General features: G+C 39.6%; 1 protein-coding gene across 5 annotated transcripts in view; it reads left to right on the forward strand.

The window, feature by feature from the left end:
• The first annotated feature begins 87 nt into the window (after positions 1-87).
• WT1 (WT1 transcription factor) overlaps positions 88-14,945 on the forward strand; it is an 89,539-nt gene continuing 74,681 nt past the window's right edge. The window contains exons 1-4 of one of the 5 annotated variants that reach the window (XM_031607193.2): positions 88-279; positions 378-557; positions 2,209-2,263; positions 2,791-2,930. The gene's annotated coding sequence lies outside the window, so the exon portion shown is untranslated. Of the gene's footprint in view, positions 558-2,208; positions 2,264-2,790; positions 2,931-14,945 lie in introns of all 5 variants that reach the window. The other 4 variants (XM_031607194.2, XM_031607192.2, XM_090142117.1 and 1 more) reach the window with 4 other exon arrangements.

A 14,945-nucleotide genomic window follows, 5' to 3' on the forward strand; every position in this document is an offset into this window, starting at 1 on the left:
TGGCGGGAAGGCGGGAGGAGAGGGAAGGGAGGGCGCTCGCGCCGTGCCCTCACCTGGCGCCCCTCCCGCGCGTGCCCCCGGCTCGTGCCCCGCTTTCCCGCCCCGCTTTCCCGCCCGCGCCTCGCGCCCAGCTAACGGCCGTTGGTGCTGAAGGGCTCTGAGGCAGCGGCTGCGAAGGTGGCAAGTTGGGAGATAGCTGGGAAGAGCCGGCCGTTGGCAAAATGACGACGAACTCTGGGGATTGACAGCATCAAGGATGGCACCGTGCTTAAAAATACCGTGCGTTGTTTTTGTTGTCCTGGAAATCCCCTCTAAAAACGTTGCGGTCCTCAGTAAATCAGATCCCGGCGGATTCATCTCCACTGTTTGGACAGCAGGAGTTCCATCCCTTGTGCAGAAACTGGAAGAAGTCCTGGGCTGTGCAATTACCGGCAATGTGCGTTGGTCACAGTCGGAAGCTGTGGGGCTCTGAGATGTGGGACAGGCTGTGCTCCCTGTGCCTGATCGCTGAGTGCGTGGAGATTCACACATTCGGGTCACAACTAGCACACGTTGAGGTGATTCTGGCCATAATCTCTTTTGGGTCCCCCTCAGCAAGTGTTTCGGGAGATATTTTTAATGTGTGTTTTATCTAAAGTGTTTAAAGCAGTAGTGGTTCCAACCTTTTATCTCTAATGGCAGAATTAATTATTCTTACTGCTAATTTTACCCATCATAACTTCCAGAGGTAAAAGCGTCTTGTAAACTCCATTCCCTCAGGCAGTAATGGTGCTGCATACAGCCCCCCGCCCCTCTCCCACCTGCACACCTGAGCACGTAGCAGCCAGGCAGACCCACTTATGGAGTCTGAACACCAAGCAGCTCTAGCATCCGCATCTGTGTTTCCAGTGCACTGAGCACACTGGTAAAAGCCATGACTCACATTGGTTTTTATGCTTGTACTCCTTTTGGATAGTACAGCTGGCACACGGGGGGGGGGGGGGGGGAATAAGAATAATACATGGTACATCTGGTCTGCTGCAGATCCCCAGGAGGAATTTCAAGTGCTGAAGCCCAGTGTCACTTGGTGTCTTATGATGTGTGTGGCTGCAAACTGACAAGGCTCCCAAAGCTCATGTGCTGTGCCATGCTTGTAGGTGTCTCAGGTGCCCCAGGGTCCCGAAATGGCTCAGTTCGTGCAGGGAGTTGACTCGTCACCCTGGTGTCTGCTTTTTGTTCAGATAGTGTACCTGGATGGAGGTTTGTTGTGTATTACTCTAGATATACAAAAATAAAATAACCATTGATTGCAAAGGGATGACAGGACATGCCTCTAAATAGCTCTGCTGAAATATCCACATATGGTATGTTGCACGATACTTTATTTGTCCTGGAAGAATTAAGATGATAGATGATAGCTGGGGTTTGAACTTGTGCATCAGGAAGTCCACTTTGAATAGAGAAGGGGCAGTATGTGTTTTGTGAAACTACCAATGTTAAAGAGGATGTTATAGAAGAATGGGTTTCAGTTTTATCAGAATAATGACATCTCTGTGGGAACAAGGCAATTGTTTATAATCCTGTTTGCAGACTGTGAAGGCAGTTGAGAGTACCGGCCACAGATGGGATAAAAGCTCTGCCTGGAGAGTCAGAGATGCTGCAGAGGCTGCTGGGGTGCAGAGCTGTGAGGCCTGGGGTCAGGCAGCCCTGCGGCTGCAGGTCTTTGGAACGGCTGGGAGCCGTGCTGTGCGGACAGGGCAGAGCAGGAGCCCACCCACAGGAGGCCCTGCCATGTTAGAAGTGGCTGCTGTGTGCCTGTGTGAACATATACAGGCATGGAGGCAGGAACATCCCGCTAAGTCTTGGATGAAGAGAGAGGAGAAGGTGCATTTTGACTGGAAACCCCTGAAAACTGGTTTGGATTTCGTTTAGTTTCTGTAGGCAGGCCAGAGGGGAGGAGTCTAAGAAAGTGATATTCTGTCCCGCATGTCTTGAACATAGTGACTGAAGAAAGCAAAGTTCTTTGGCTGGCACACCTTTGCGATCAACAGCTTTTTAAAAGTCAGGTTTTAGAGGTGAATGTAGAAACTGGTCCTCTTTTAAATGGTAAAATGTTAAAAACACTAACAAAACGGCTATTCTTCAATATAAAAAAGAAGCATAGATTTTATGATGGCATATTTTCCCTCCTCGGATTTTTTAATTTTAATTTTTTATTTTTTATTACAGTTCTGTATCTGTGGTGATGAAGAGATGAAAGGAGAGTTGGCTCTCTGGAAAAATGGTAAGGATAACTGCTTTTTGTGAAAACTGGCCTAGGAATGAACTGCAGTCACCTCCTTGGAGTCCTGTAATGCACTACGTTTTGTGCTGAGTGCCCTCTTGAGGTCTTCAGCATACAATGACCTGGACGAGTCCCTGGTGCTCTGACTGCACCTGAGCTGTTCTTAGCCCTTCCATTAAAGGCTTTTCCTCTTTCTCTCCCTCTCTTTCTCTCCCTTTTTTTCCCCGTTCTCTTTTCCTTCTTTCTTTCTATTTTTTTTGTTTTGTTTTGCTTTGTTTTGTTTTGTTTACCACCTGTGGGAGAGGTGTTCTAACCAACATAGTCTGGGGGAATACAGTTAGGAAGCTGTTACTGTAAATCATAAATACAGACAATGGATTACACTGAAAAGTTAGAATAAATTCTGGGTGTCATCCAAAAACCCAGTCAGCCAAACCAAATCTGTCCCACGTTCAGGAGCTTTGACTGTCCTTGTTGATGAATAGAAATGTGGCCCCTATTTAGTTTTCTGATTTTTTTTTTCCTAGATTTGGCTGGGACAAAAGCGAAAGTGCTGACATATCCTGTGAGTCTCTTCTTGCAAGACTTACCAGAGGTCTCAGGGAAGCCTGATTCTTTTCCTCATCCCAGCCAAGTTCTGTGGTCAGAGGAACCGTGGATTGCTTCAGTAAGTGCAGTAACTTTTGGGTGCTTCTGTGGTTTTCTTCTAAACTGTTTATGAATTGTTTGCCCACTTATTTTGAACCTCTTGAACTTAAACAAACAAACAAACCTGCAGTTATCCTAACCAGCATGCTATCTACATTCAAAATATTTTTAAATATTCTGAATGTAACAGACAAAACTCAATACTGTGTTATTATTATGAGTAATAATTTGTTCTGACATCAAGTATTTTGCCTTTGAACAGCCATTAGAAATACATTTTGTTTGGGGCCTAGGTGCACTTATTTTGCTGCTAGTATAGCAGGTGTTTTTCTTAACCATTTTTTTTAGGAGAAATCCTAAGTTTAGAGGAAATGAGCAGTCGATTATTTAAATTTCCTGAGATTAGAGGAAGAACACTTTGCCAAACAATGCCTCTTCACTTCAAAACCTCTCCCCATAAATTATGCTAGGAGATCTTATTAAAAGTCTGTAAAAATTTCCTATTAAAAATGGTTGATTGCAGTCCAGACCATCACAGCTTTTGTGCTTTCAGTGAAATAGCACAGCTGTCGCAAAGAAATATATTGTGAGACAAAAGGTTTTGTTTCCTTAGTCATAAATTATTTTTGCGATATCCGAAGTAAGATAAAACTTTCACTTATGTTTGAGTGAAGGAAGATGCCAGTGATAAGTTGTTCAAAAATCTATAAAAAGAATATAAGAATGTAGATCTAGATAGCAAATTAGAATCAGACTTCCTTTTTGTTTAAGCAATGCAATTCTTTCTGAAGTCAGTGAAGATTATAAGCAGGGATAATAACTTAGCAAAGCACAGTGCCTTTATCTCAGTAGAACCTGAAGTTTAAGCTTTCAGCTCTGACCTTTGAGAACTATATGATAGAATATCCTTTGTGTTGGCTAGTTTTTAAACCAAAGTTAAACAGAACAAGCAGCTTGTTTATGAATTATACCTGCAGGGGAAAAAAAAAAAAAAAAAAGAAGACCTTTTTGAGATTTTAAAGAAATGTTAAGGAAATTGGCTTTGACCATATTTGTTTTTCTACTGGCAAAATGTTTTTTTGCTGAGCAATTCTACAGAATGGAAGCAGCAGTTTCCATGGAGGAGGAAAGGCTGTACGTATAGTGACTGATTAGACTGAAGGATTTGCTGTCAGACCTGCATTCTACCTATGCTCACTCAGTCAAGTAGTGCATTTCACGTACGGTCATGTATGGAATGAAAATATAAAAGCACAGCATATATACTAAAGGTTATTTTCCAAAATTGATTGCCAATAATTTTGATTGAAGGATAAATTAAGATAGTCACCAACTGTTCACATATCATTGCTTTATATATAAAGGTCAAATTTATCAACCTTCTCTCTGGTTCATTATATTTAGTGATTACTGAATAAAGAAAGATAGTACAGATAGTAATCAAATTCAGTTTGAGGGGCATCTGGAGATATACATGGAAAAATGGATATGCTTTTCCTTATGGTCATCAGTATTAATAACTAAGCCAATTCTCTGTATCCTGTGCCATCATATGAGTTTATTTGTTTAGGTATACTTAAGTCAGGAGTGTACAAAACAAAAACACAAGATGGTAATCTTTTCAGCTGTGTAATTTAAAGAATTTCAGTATGCAGTCTTGATCCTTTAATAAGATCCACTACTATATCAACCTATTTTTTTTTCCTTGAGTGATTTTTCTTATAAATCCAAGTATGTCTTCATAATGCTGTTTTAAGGCCACATTGCTATGCATTCCTTTGTTCTAACTATTGCTCAGACCGAAGGAACTATGAAGATAAACATCTTCAGCACACAGTCTTAAGTAAAATAATGAATCTTTGGGAATTTCCTTTGCGAGGATGAAGATGCTTATTTCAAGTCCCATGCAGTTGGGGCAGGGACAAAGCGAGTGAGGTTTTTGGTTGGTGAGGTGCAGACATTGGTGCACACCAATATACAGAGGAGTCCTAGGCAGACACTTGCATGCTGCTCCTCACTGCTGAGGGCTGTTGTGGGGACAGTTATAGGGTTGCAGAGTTATACCTCAGAGCTCTGTAGCCCTTTGTACCCTCTTAGCAGCAAGCTCTGCATTCTCACTCATGCTGAACAGTCTTTTACAAGTAATCCCACTGATGTCAGTGGGACTTTTGTGTAATAAAATGCTGTCTGACAAGAATATGGATATGAGAATCTGGCCCTGCTTGCACTAATTCCATTTTAATGAATACTTAAATGGAGTCGTTATTAAAAAAGTTTATTTCCTAATATTCAATAAATCAAAACTATAAAATCAGTTTGCCAGTTGTTGCCACTCTAGTCAAAGCCAGTTTCTCTTGTATTGAAAAGAGTAGTACATACTGTTTCCATTCAGGTGAGATTAACTGTAATACTTTTATCTGGTTCATAAGATTTATTTCTAATAATGAAGAGTAAAGAAAAGTAGGGGAGCTTTAAAAATTTAGTATTTACATTACAGCACCACGTATTCATGAGATGTTTCACAAACATAGAGTTTGCTTAGACTAAGAAGCTTATTCAGTGAATAAGCAACTTAAAAAAAAACCCCAACCTTATTCATGTCTTTGGTCATATCAGTTTAATTTTATAAAATGGAGCATTAGGCACTATATGATAACGCTTAGGTACACGTTAAAGCTTGGTAAGATTCTGTAGGCTGATCTAATGAAAGAGCAGTAGAGCAGTAGTGTAGTACAGTGCTGGGGAAACATCCTGACTTGAACCCCACTGTTCTGAAACAATATTGGATTCTCTGTATGGAACATGACTTGCATTTGAGATGATTGTTATCATCACATTGATGAGGACTGATTTACTTAATTTCTGTAGTGAACTACATGGGAAAGAGTAGAAAATATGCTAATGATGTTATTTTGACTTTACTGCACACTGACAATATATAAATAAAAAGCAGTGAAGGATCTTTAAATCCGTACGTTTCACAAGAGTTGGAAGTATTCAATTCCTTCAAGATGTTCCAGAAAAAAGGCAAGTTTGCTGATTTTATATATTTGCATGTGCTGGAATCCAAGAGTCTGTAGTTTTGATGCAGTCCACCAGACACCCCAGTATGAAGCCAACGATGCCAACCAGCTCCTCCGTTGCTCTGCAGCAGCCTACCAGGTTGTTTTTATCAATTATCCATTTTCTCCACCCATAAATATCACTCCTGAAAGGGATATTGAAATGAAGATAATACGACTTTTCAGTAATAGGTCTTCTCATGTCAGCCATTCTGTGTTTAAACTGTTAAATTTTCAACAGAATTAAAGATCTACACAGTGTATTCTACCTCCTGCAGACTTCAGTTGTTAAAAGAAAATAAATCATTTAAACAGGGTCATGAGCAACAAAGGCCAGTGTGGGTTCAAAGTTTACAGGTCTCTGCATTTATCAGGTAGAAATATGCTACATTTCACTATTTCATAAAATATCCTTTTATGAAAAAGCCATCAATCTTTGTATGTCCTACTAAAATGATTTCTCAAATGAAAGAAATGAATGATGACACCAAATCAAGAAATCGTTTATGAGTTTATATTTTTGCTAGACCACCATGAGTTTCACATACGTTTTCAATTTTGGTAAGGATGTGATTATTATGTGGATACGTTTCACTCCCACCATCTGTACTAAGGGATCTGTCAGAACTGTGTACTCTTTCTTGGGCAGATCAGGATCTGTTCAAATTATTTTATTAATCTGTAGTGCTTTTTAGGCAGCGATAGTTATAATTTCTATACATTATGTAGAGACTTTCTGTGTTATATATGTATGTAAATAAACATAAAATCAAGGATCATATGTAAGCTTACATTTCAATCTTTTTAAAGATTTCTGCAGAATGATTTCTGTGTGATAGCTATCTGACTCTTACTCTGCAAAACTTGACTTTCAAGACCAGTTTTCTCTTAGCCCTCTGGTCTTCAGTACCATTGCTGCGCTCCCCCTGGGGTCACCAGGACAGCTCTTTGTCTGCTGAACAATTTTGATACTTAAAACCGGTATGGAGTATTCACACTTTATTGTAGAACTAGAATGCAGTAGTTTGGGGTAAGAATAATGTAAGAAATTACAATATCGCTCACCTAGCAATGGCATCCAACACAGCAACCAGCATGCTATGCTGTAATAAGAGAGTTATTTCTTTCAGGTCAGTGGCATGGTCTCCCCTTATACCTACACAAAGCAAATGAGCTTGGCCTTTCTAGGTATCCAGTGAAAAAGGAAACAATCAAATTTGTAGTTTATGAAGTATCAGTCTGAGAAGAAGAATGGGTGGGGAAGTTAGTCTGAACTGAGAAGGAACTTTTAAAAGGACCTTTTTGCTTCTGGTGAGCAAATTTTGAGGGAGGAATCTTTTGCCAAGTTGCACACAGAGTGAGAATTTAACGTAATCAGAACATGAGACTTGCACTATGGCTGCAGTATTTTCTTGCAGCATTTACTGTGGCTGCAGGGTCTTGCATAGTAATTTAAACAGCCTACTTTTGTATGAACATGCTATGACATACATCTTAGGGCACCACCGAAGACTCTGGAAACCTTACATAAAGAGAAATCACAAACATCTTTCAATGGGCACTTTACGTTGCAAACCAATCATCTTCCCAAAACAAAATCTGTTTTGTCTGTGTGCACTGAAAATTAAACAAACCTTTCTGTTCACCTGGCAATGAGCTTACAGAAAGCATTGCTGTTAGGGCAGGTGAGGTAGGAAGTTCTGGATTTTATTTTTCAGTGTATCTCAAAAGAATTGCAGGTTCTCACTGCAATTTGTGGGCTTTTCTCCATGTGTTATTCAAAGCACCCTGAAAAAAAAATTCATAGAATTCTGTAACAACTCACTCAAATGTCATAATAATGTCCCCAAGTCCACAGTGTCATGAGGGTCCCATGTACTGTTGCTTTATACCACTCAGAACTCTACTCTGTGCAGTTCTTGCAACCAGAGTCAGTGGCTGATTAATGCATCAAAAGCATTCAAAGTAGCTGAGAGAAGTCTGGGGCCATGTGCATAAAGTGTAAGGAGCTCATAGACCTGTTTGAGAAGTTGTTCATTGCTGAATGGATTCTCCACCTGAAGAAAAGCATGTCAAGAACTCCATGGTATTAGGTGTCAAAAAAGGCAGCATCCCTTGTAAGTGGAATGGAAGCATTATCTTAAAAGTATCTTAGAAGCCTTTCCCTCCCTTTGACCCCTATAAAATCAATGGAAACCTTGTTAAATGTTCAAGATATGGCATTATTTCTGAAATGGATAAGATAGTTAAATTCCATTGTGGTGACCATCTACACTGCAAACAGTGGGTGTGATCTTAAATTTGAAGAGGAAGTCTCTAAAGAGAACGTTATTAATGTATGCTGTAAATGCATGCAGTTTTAACAAGTGCATTACCACAGGCACGTATAATGTGTCACACTGCATCATGTAGTTTGGCATGCTACATCTGATCCTGACTGGTGAGAGATGATTTGGAGGCCAGGCCTCCAGAGCAGGCTGTCAGAACAAGTTGTCCATGGAGGACGGGGGTAAGAAAAGGAGCAGAAAGGTTCTTTCTTGTCCCTTCTCAGCCACTGTTTGACGTGCCATGAAATATAAACATACTTTTCTTCTTTAATAAGACATTGAATGTTTTTATAATCTGTCACTGATTACCACATCAGCGTGGTAAGAAATCTTTAGCTGATCTGTGGAATTACATCATCTTTGGAGTATTTTCAATTATAAATGTATTAAAAGAATGAAGGATGCACTGTAGAAAGTAAGTATTGACAAATATCTGTTCCAAAATGAACGGGAAGTATATAATGTTTTGAAATCCCCTTCCAACTCCAGTAAAAGTGAAGGTTTCACTAGTTAATTATGTGCTGTTTGACTCTACTTTCATTAAAGCTCAGTTATAATACTGAAAATATAGAGTGCCTGGTTTCTCTGCATCTTTCAATATTCGGTATGCATTTACTGAATATCCTCTTGCACAACAGTTCTCAGAGCAGTATGGTCCTCACTGTGGCTGTCTCCCCTCATCAAGAAATCTTTTCATACTTGTAATCAGTCTGTGGCTCTGAACCTCTCTATGAGAAGTGGTCCCACAGGTTTTCTTGAATAGAAGATTTTGAAGGATATATCCCTCTCTAAGGTACCAGAAGTTCAGCATGCTGCTATTTTGCAAGTCTCAGAAGAGAGCAGAGTTATCTCTAAAACAGTGCAGCTTTCCATTTCTGAAGAATCTCTCTCACTAGGAATTACACTACCATTATTATTCTCCTTCGCCGTTTAATTCTAACAATACAGTGATAGGTGACGTGTATTTATCTTGCTCTGTCCTCAAGGACATACTAATGTGCAGCTAGGTTAGAAATACCTTCTTTGAAAGTGATGGAAAACTTCAAATGATGGAAAACTATTCTTTTCAGAGTAGCTGCAACCTGAGACATCTTTTCTTAGGAAAGAGAACAGTTCAGAAACTTCTTAACCATTTAAATGCACTGCTAGCTTTTACATTCTAACTTCTCTTGTTTAAGGTTACAGTCTATATGAGTTACACATTTTAAATCAGCCGTGTATAATTACCACCTTTTCTTTCTTTTCTGTGGTCAGCCTTTGTGATAAATCTCATTTATTTAGGAGCAGTGTCTTGCTTCCATAGCTTAAATCGGTGCAGATATGACCCTTCCTGTTATCTTTGCTGCTTCAGAGTGCACGGCGTTGTGTTGTGCTTCTTGGCTGGGAAATATCTTCACAAAACCGTGTGAACTTAACACTGTCAAGAAATTTGTGCCTTTACATACACAGCAGATTGCAAGCTTCTGTTTACACCAAGGTTGTGCTAGACCACAGCAAGGTCTAAGCTTAATGAAAAAGCAGCTGGTTTTTTTCTTATTCCTTCATGCAAATATTTGAATTTGATACCTTCAGTCAGACAGTGCTTTATAACCTGCTAATTCTTTAATTAACTGCCCTATGCTGTGTTCCCTTCTCAGTACTCCTTCCTATGTTTGCAAGAGTCAAAACTGAGCAGACCTTAGAACCTTGCAGTCTTTCACATCTCTGCTGGATTTTAAACGCTTCCTTTGTTTAATCACATGCAAAGAATTCCAAATAGCAAAACTGTCAGTAATCTCAAAAAAATAAAAGCACCAAAACCAGGCTGTACTTTTCTAAAACACTTCCAAAACGCACACCAAAAAAGAACACAATTAAGGGCAATACCAGCCTTGTAGCCAAGCTGGTCTTGTGTGCAGGTGGGTTACAGCTGAGCAGCTGAGTGCAGCACCTTGCCTTCTGAAGAGGCGTGCTGCCTGCAGTGACAAGTGGAGGAGCGCTGCCCAGGAAGGCTGTGCTCTGGCTGTGCCAGCCTTCAGGCTCTTCAGCAGCTTGGGAAGGATGAGCAGTTTGTTCACTAAGTGTAGAACACTACTGGTAGCAATGAAACCTCGAGGAAAACAGTTTTAAGCAAAGTGTGACAAAATCTGGGGGTCAGAATTTGGACCCAAGGTTTAAAAAATACTTAAGGATTAATTTCATTTAAAAAAAAAAGTGATGAAGTTTTTTTTCTGTGGCGTACAATATAACTAGGTCTATAGAATTTGCTTCCCTACTTTTTGTGTAAAACGTATAGATGCATGATAAAGATTTTTAGTGCTATTGGGCTATTTTATTTTGTGCTCTTTAAAATGAGACATGAGGACTTTTGAAAGCTGTTGTTTTTCTTGACTTCACCTTCATTAATCTTATTTAATTTCTGGAAGGGGTTATTTGGTGAGCTCCACCGATGGGTAATGTTTTCTTTTCCAAAGTTCATGATTCTTCTATTCAAATCACTAATTTTCACTGTTACACTCCAGTGCTTTAGTGCTTCCCAGGCCTCGAGGAATGAGTTTAATTAGCAATGCTGAATAAATTCTGAGACATGATTCATCTTTCTTGTCCCTGAGATCTAAGTAGCAAAAATGCAATTTTAAGACGCACTTAAAAGCTTTGTCAGGATGGTTTATTTTCTCTAATTGGTAAAAGGTTCTGATGTAAATTTTGAAAGATGAGAAAAGTTTTACCTGTCTTCCTTTCAGTTCAGCTAAGAGATAGAGGATTCAGTCACATGTCCTTGAAGTCGCTGGTATTTTGTTTTCAAAGTGTGGAGCTCTCAGCAGTGCTTGGCACACACATTCCAAACTGGAAGTGCATTAGAGCGTTTTCAGATCAAGCGATTGATTTGGTGCACTTCAAAACTATCCCAGATCCAACGTGATTTAATTTGGCTTTTCATATTTCAAACAGAATGTATAGAAATCCACTGAAGAGAAAATGTAATTTTCCAGTAATCCTAAGCTCTGCAGCACAGAGGTGCAATTTTTCTCATGTCTTTTGTTTTTTTTTTCTGAATGCTGAGAAGGTGTATTTCTACTCGGAAAATACAGGGAATGCTGCAAGTGGGTGAAGCAGCAAACACAGCAGATCAGGACTTAAATGTAAAACTTTGTCCTTTATTTTGTCCACGCAGGCAATACTAGCAGCACTGAGAGCAATAGCATTTTGCTGAAGGTTCGGAGCATTTTACACACATCACTCATGGATGACAGTTCTGCCTTGTGACAGCTGTGGGAGGAATTAAGTGTAGTTTCCCCACATTTACAAAAAGGGTTCAAAATAGTAACTTGCCTAAGGACAGCTGTAAGGCAAACAAAACCAAACTGCCTGACTGAGAATCCTAAATTTAATTTTGAGACCACTTCCTCTACTGCAGCATACGGAGCACTATGAATAAAAAATATGGATTGTTTAGTATCTTTCTCATCTGGACACAAAGAAATTAAGGACAAATTGTGGCTGTAGCCAGTTCCCTGCATTCTGTCAGATCCAGACAGATCCCAAATGTTATTTTAATGTAACCTTAAAAGAAACCTCTCGCTACTAATTTTGTATTTATTGCAGTTACGCTGACCCTAATGATTTTTTAAAAATGAATTTGACAGTTATCACAAATATTTTTAGTGCAGTTTAATATCATTAAATATTACCTTTCCTAGAAAAAGACTTTTATGAAATTAGAGTAGGCGCAAACTGCAAGTACTGGATTCTGGAAAGTGAGAGGTGTTGTATTTTCCTGAGTACGCAGAATAGATGTAAGAAAATAGTGTTTGTGGAATCCATACCCATGCCTCATCAGTACATCTCACACAGAAGGACGAGCTCCTTCAGAAGGGAACCCATGTATGAATTCAGCCCTTAGGTATCAGGTAGAGTTTGTTATGCCTTCGGGGGAAAATTCAGGAACTCATTAGGGAAACCTTTTTCTAGATTTATCTTTTATTACTTTGTTCTCAAGTGATAGGCAGGATGCTAAACAGAGCCTCCAAAAAGGACACATTGTTCCACTTCCTTGCAGACGTTATCTTGGTGGGAGGTTTTTTGTGAAGTTTGCACAATTTTTTGCACCTGGTGACCCTCATTCTATCTGGGAGAAGGACAAAGAATGACATGTAGTTCTTTGTGTGTGAAATTGTGGTCTTAATACAGAATAACAATCAGGATGTCAGAAATATTAAATGAATGATTTGAGGTCCAGATTCTAGTGGGTTCCAATACTTTATAAACTTGAGAGCACTGGTGATGTCCCTAATTGGGATATAAACAAAGCAAAGCTCTCAAAGGTTTATAGGACTAGACTTTGTCCTCTCTTACTGCCTTAATTTATGATTGTTGCAAACTCACAAGCTGTGAAATGTGTTGGTCGCAGAGCTGATGGCAATAACTTCAGAATATGAATGGGAGCATCTGGATTGCTCCTTTGTTTCAGCAAGTCAGCTTTTTATCTTTGCATCATTTAACCTCAGAAATACAGCTGGGTTAGACGGACATATGGAGCCTCCTATGGAATAAAACATTTGCTTTCTTTCTTAACTTTGCTAGTTTCCTCTGTGAACAAACATGCTGTTTGCTTTCCCGTCACTGTGCTGTTCATCTACAAGAATACAAATCAAATTAATGTAAATAACAATAAGCAACTGCTTCCTTGCATAAAAAGTTAGGGGCTGGGACTCAGAAATTCTGTGTCTTATGTTGGCTGCATTGTGACTGTGGTAAAATGCAGGCAATGCCTGGCAGCACACAAATCTTGCTTTAACCCTGTCTGGTAGACTTTCACCAGCGCACATATATTTTGCTTGCTTTTAATCTCTGATGAATTTGTCTGTGGCTAACTTTGATGCCTCTGAGCTTCAGCTTCCATATCTGTAAAAAGGTAAATATATGATCAAGCTTTTACAAATACTTCTATTTTTCTTGGGCTAAAAACTACTACATGGAGTCTTCCTATTGCTCACCAAAACATGTGAATCCATTGCAGAGAGTGTGCTGTCACCAAAAATACTTTACCTTCCCTTTTGCTCTTGATATCCAGAATATTTGAGTCTGGTTCAGGAATAGTTTGGTGTAATTTAATGGCTGTATTACGTGGGAGTTCAGAGTAGGTAATGACAGTGGCTACTTCAGGCCTTCAAATCTATGCTTCAGTAAGTTTTTTACTTGAAAAAAAGAGAACCTTAACTTGTAGCATGATTGGTGACTCTGAACTGAGCCACTGCCACTTCGTAGTACCTGAATCAGAACCATGTTAGTGCAGTTTGATGGGGTATAACATCTGTCAGCCAGCATTTGTCTGAGAAGCATCTTGAAACTTTTCGTAATTGATGGATGGCTGTAGACAAAACTTAGTAACTCTTCTTGCCATGCCTATTTTCTGCTTTCTCTTGAATACTGTGTCAGTTCTGCCTAGTTTATAATAAATACTATTTTTATGGACCCCCTTGCTTGGATTTTAATGTATTCAAGGGAGGCAATTTCAGCTGCTGGTGTATGCTTTTACTGCCCAGTGCCTCCAGCTGTAAGAGCTTCCTTCTGCCCATCTGACCAGCCAGAGGACTGCTTGTGAGCCAGGGACTGGAAGCTGTAGGTCAGAAAAGGAGGCAGATAGAGAGCTTAGTCCACCCTTGGTCTCTTACACCAGGCTTGGGTTCAGGCTGTTTGTCAAGAGGAAGAATGGTCTCAGACAAGTCTCTTAAAGGCCATGGTGAGTGCAAATGCTGTAAAATGAGCGGTTCCTGATGTTAAGAAAGAGGACCAAATTTGTCCTTTAGTGTTTGAAAGGTTAAAGATAAGGCTAACCGTTATCTAGTGCTGGAAAAGGCTGCCTCTGAACATGAATGCAGGGGTATCCACTAAGTGTATTGTGCTGCATGGCTGTTCAGGTGCTGTCCCTCCAGATAGCTTTCTGCAGGTAACCAGTCTGAATTGCTTACCAGTTTGTTAATTGTATAGCTTTCATACAAAACAGAAATAGTTGATTTGTTTATATTGCTGTAATAGTTACTTGTTTATTTGTCTGTAATGCTTTTTGAACAGCTTATTTACAGAGGTGTCAGCCAGACATTGCTGATCTATCATAGATGGCATAAAATGACAATGAATTTATTTAGAAAGCTACTCTTCCTCTCATGCTTACCTTCTATCTGTCTGGTCAGGGTTTGTTTACTTTGCACTGTTCTTTTGAGTTCCCTTGGGTTGGGATTGCCTTTCTGGAGCTGGGATGTTGAAAAGCTCTTTGATAAACCATGTGAGAGGAACTTCTCTAGAAGCTAAGAATCTTATTGCCAGTATTGACTCTAGGCAGACTTTAGAGTTTACGTTCATGATCAGAGCATAATCTTTCCAATCAGGATAAACTTCTTTTTTAGTCTTTTGTGTTTGTTTTTGTTTTGAATAACTTTAAGAATGAGCATTTTACTTAGCTGATGGGTGGGTGATTCTAACAGTGTTTCATTAGCCTGTTATGTTTTTAATTCCTCTGCTGAATGCTAGAGCTGGAGTCACAGAGAAGTTCATCCAAGGTTCTTGGTCTCTTGCTGGATGATTAAGTTCCTAATAAACTCAGGTACGTATTTCTCATTTGGATCACTTATTCCACCACTGAAATGAAGAATTCACAGGAGAGGC

This window comes from Phasianus colchicus, chromosome 5 (assembly GCF_987193195.1).
Source record: "Phasianus colchicus chromosome 5, bPhaCol1.hap1.1, whole genome shotgun sequence".
In the NCBI taxonomy this organism is placed as follows: Eukaryota; Metazoa; Chordata; class Aves; order Galliformes; family Phasianidae; genus Phasianus; species Phasianus colchicus.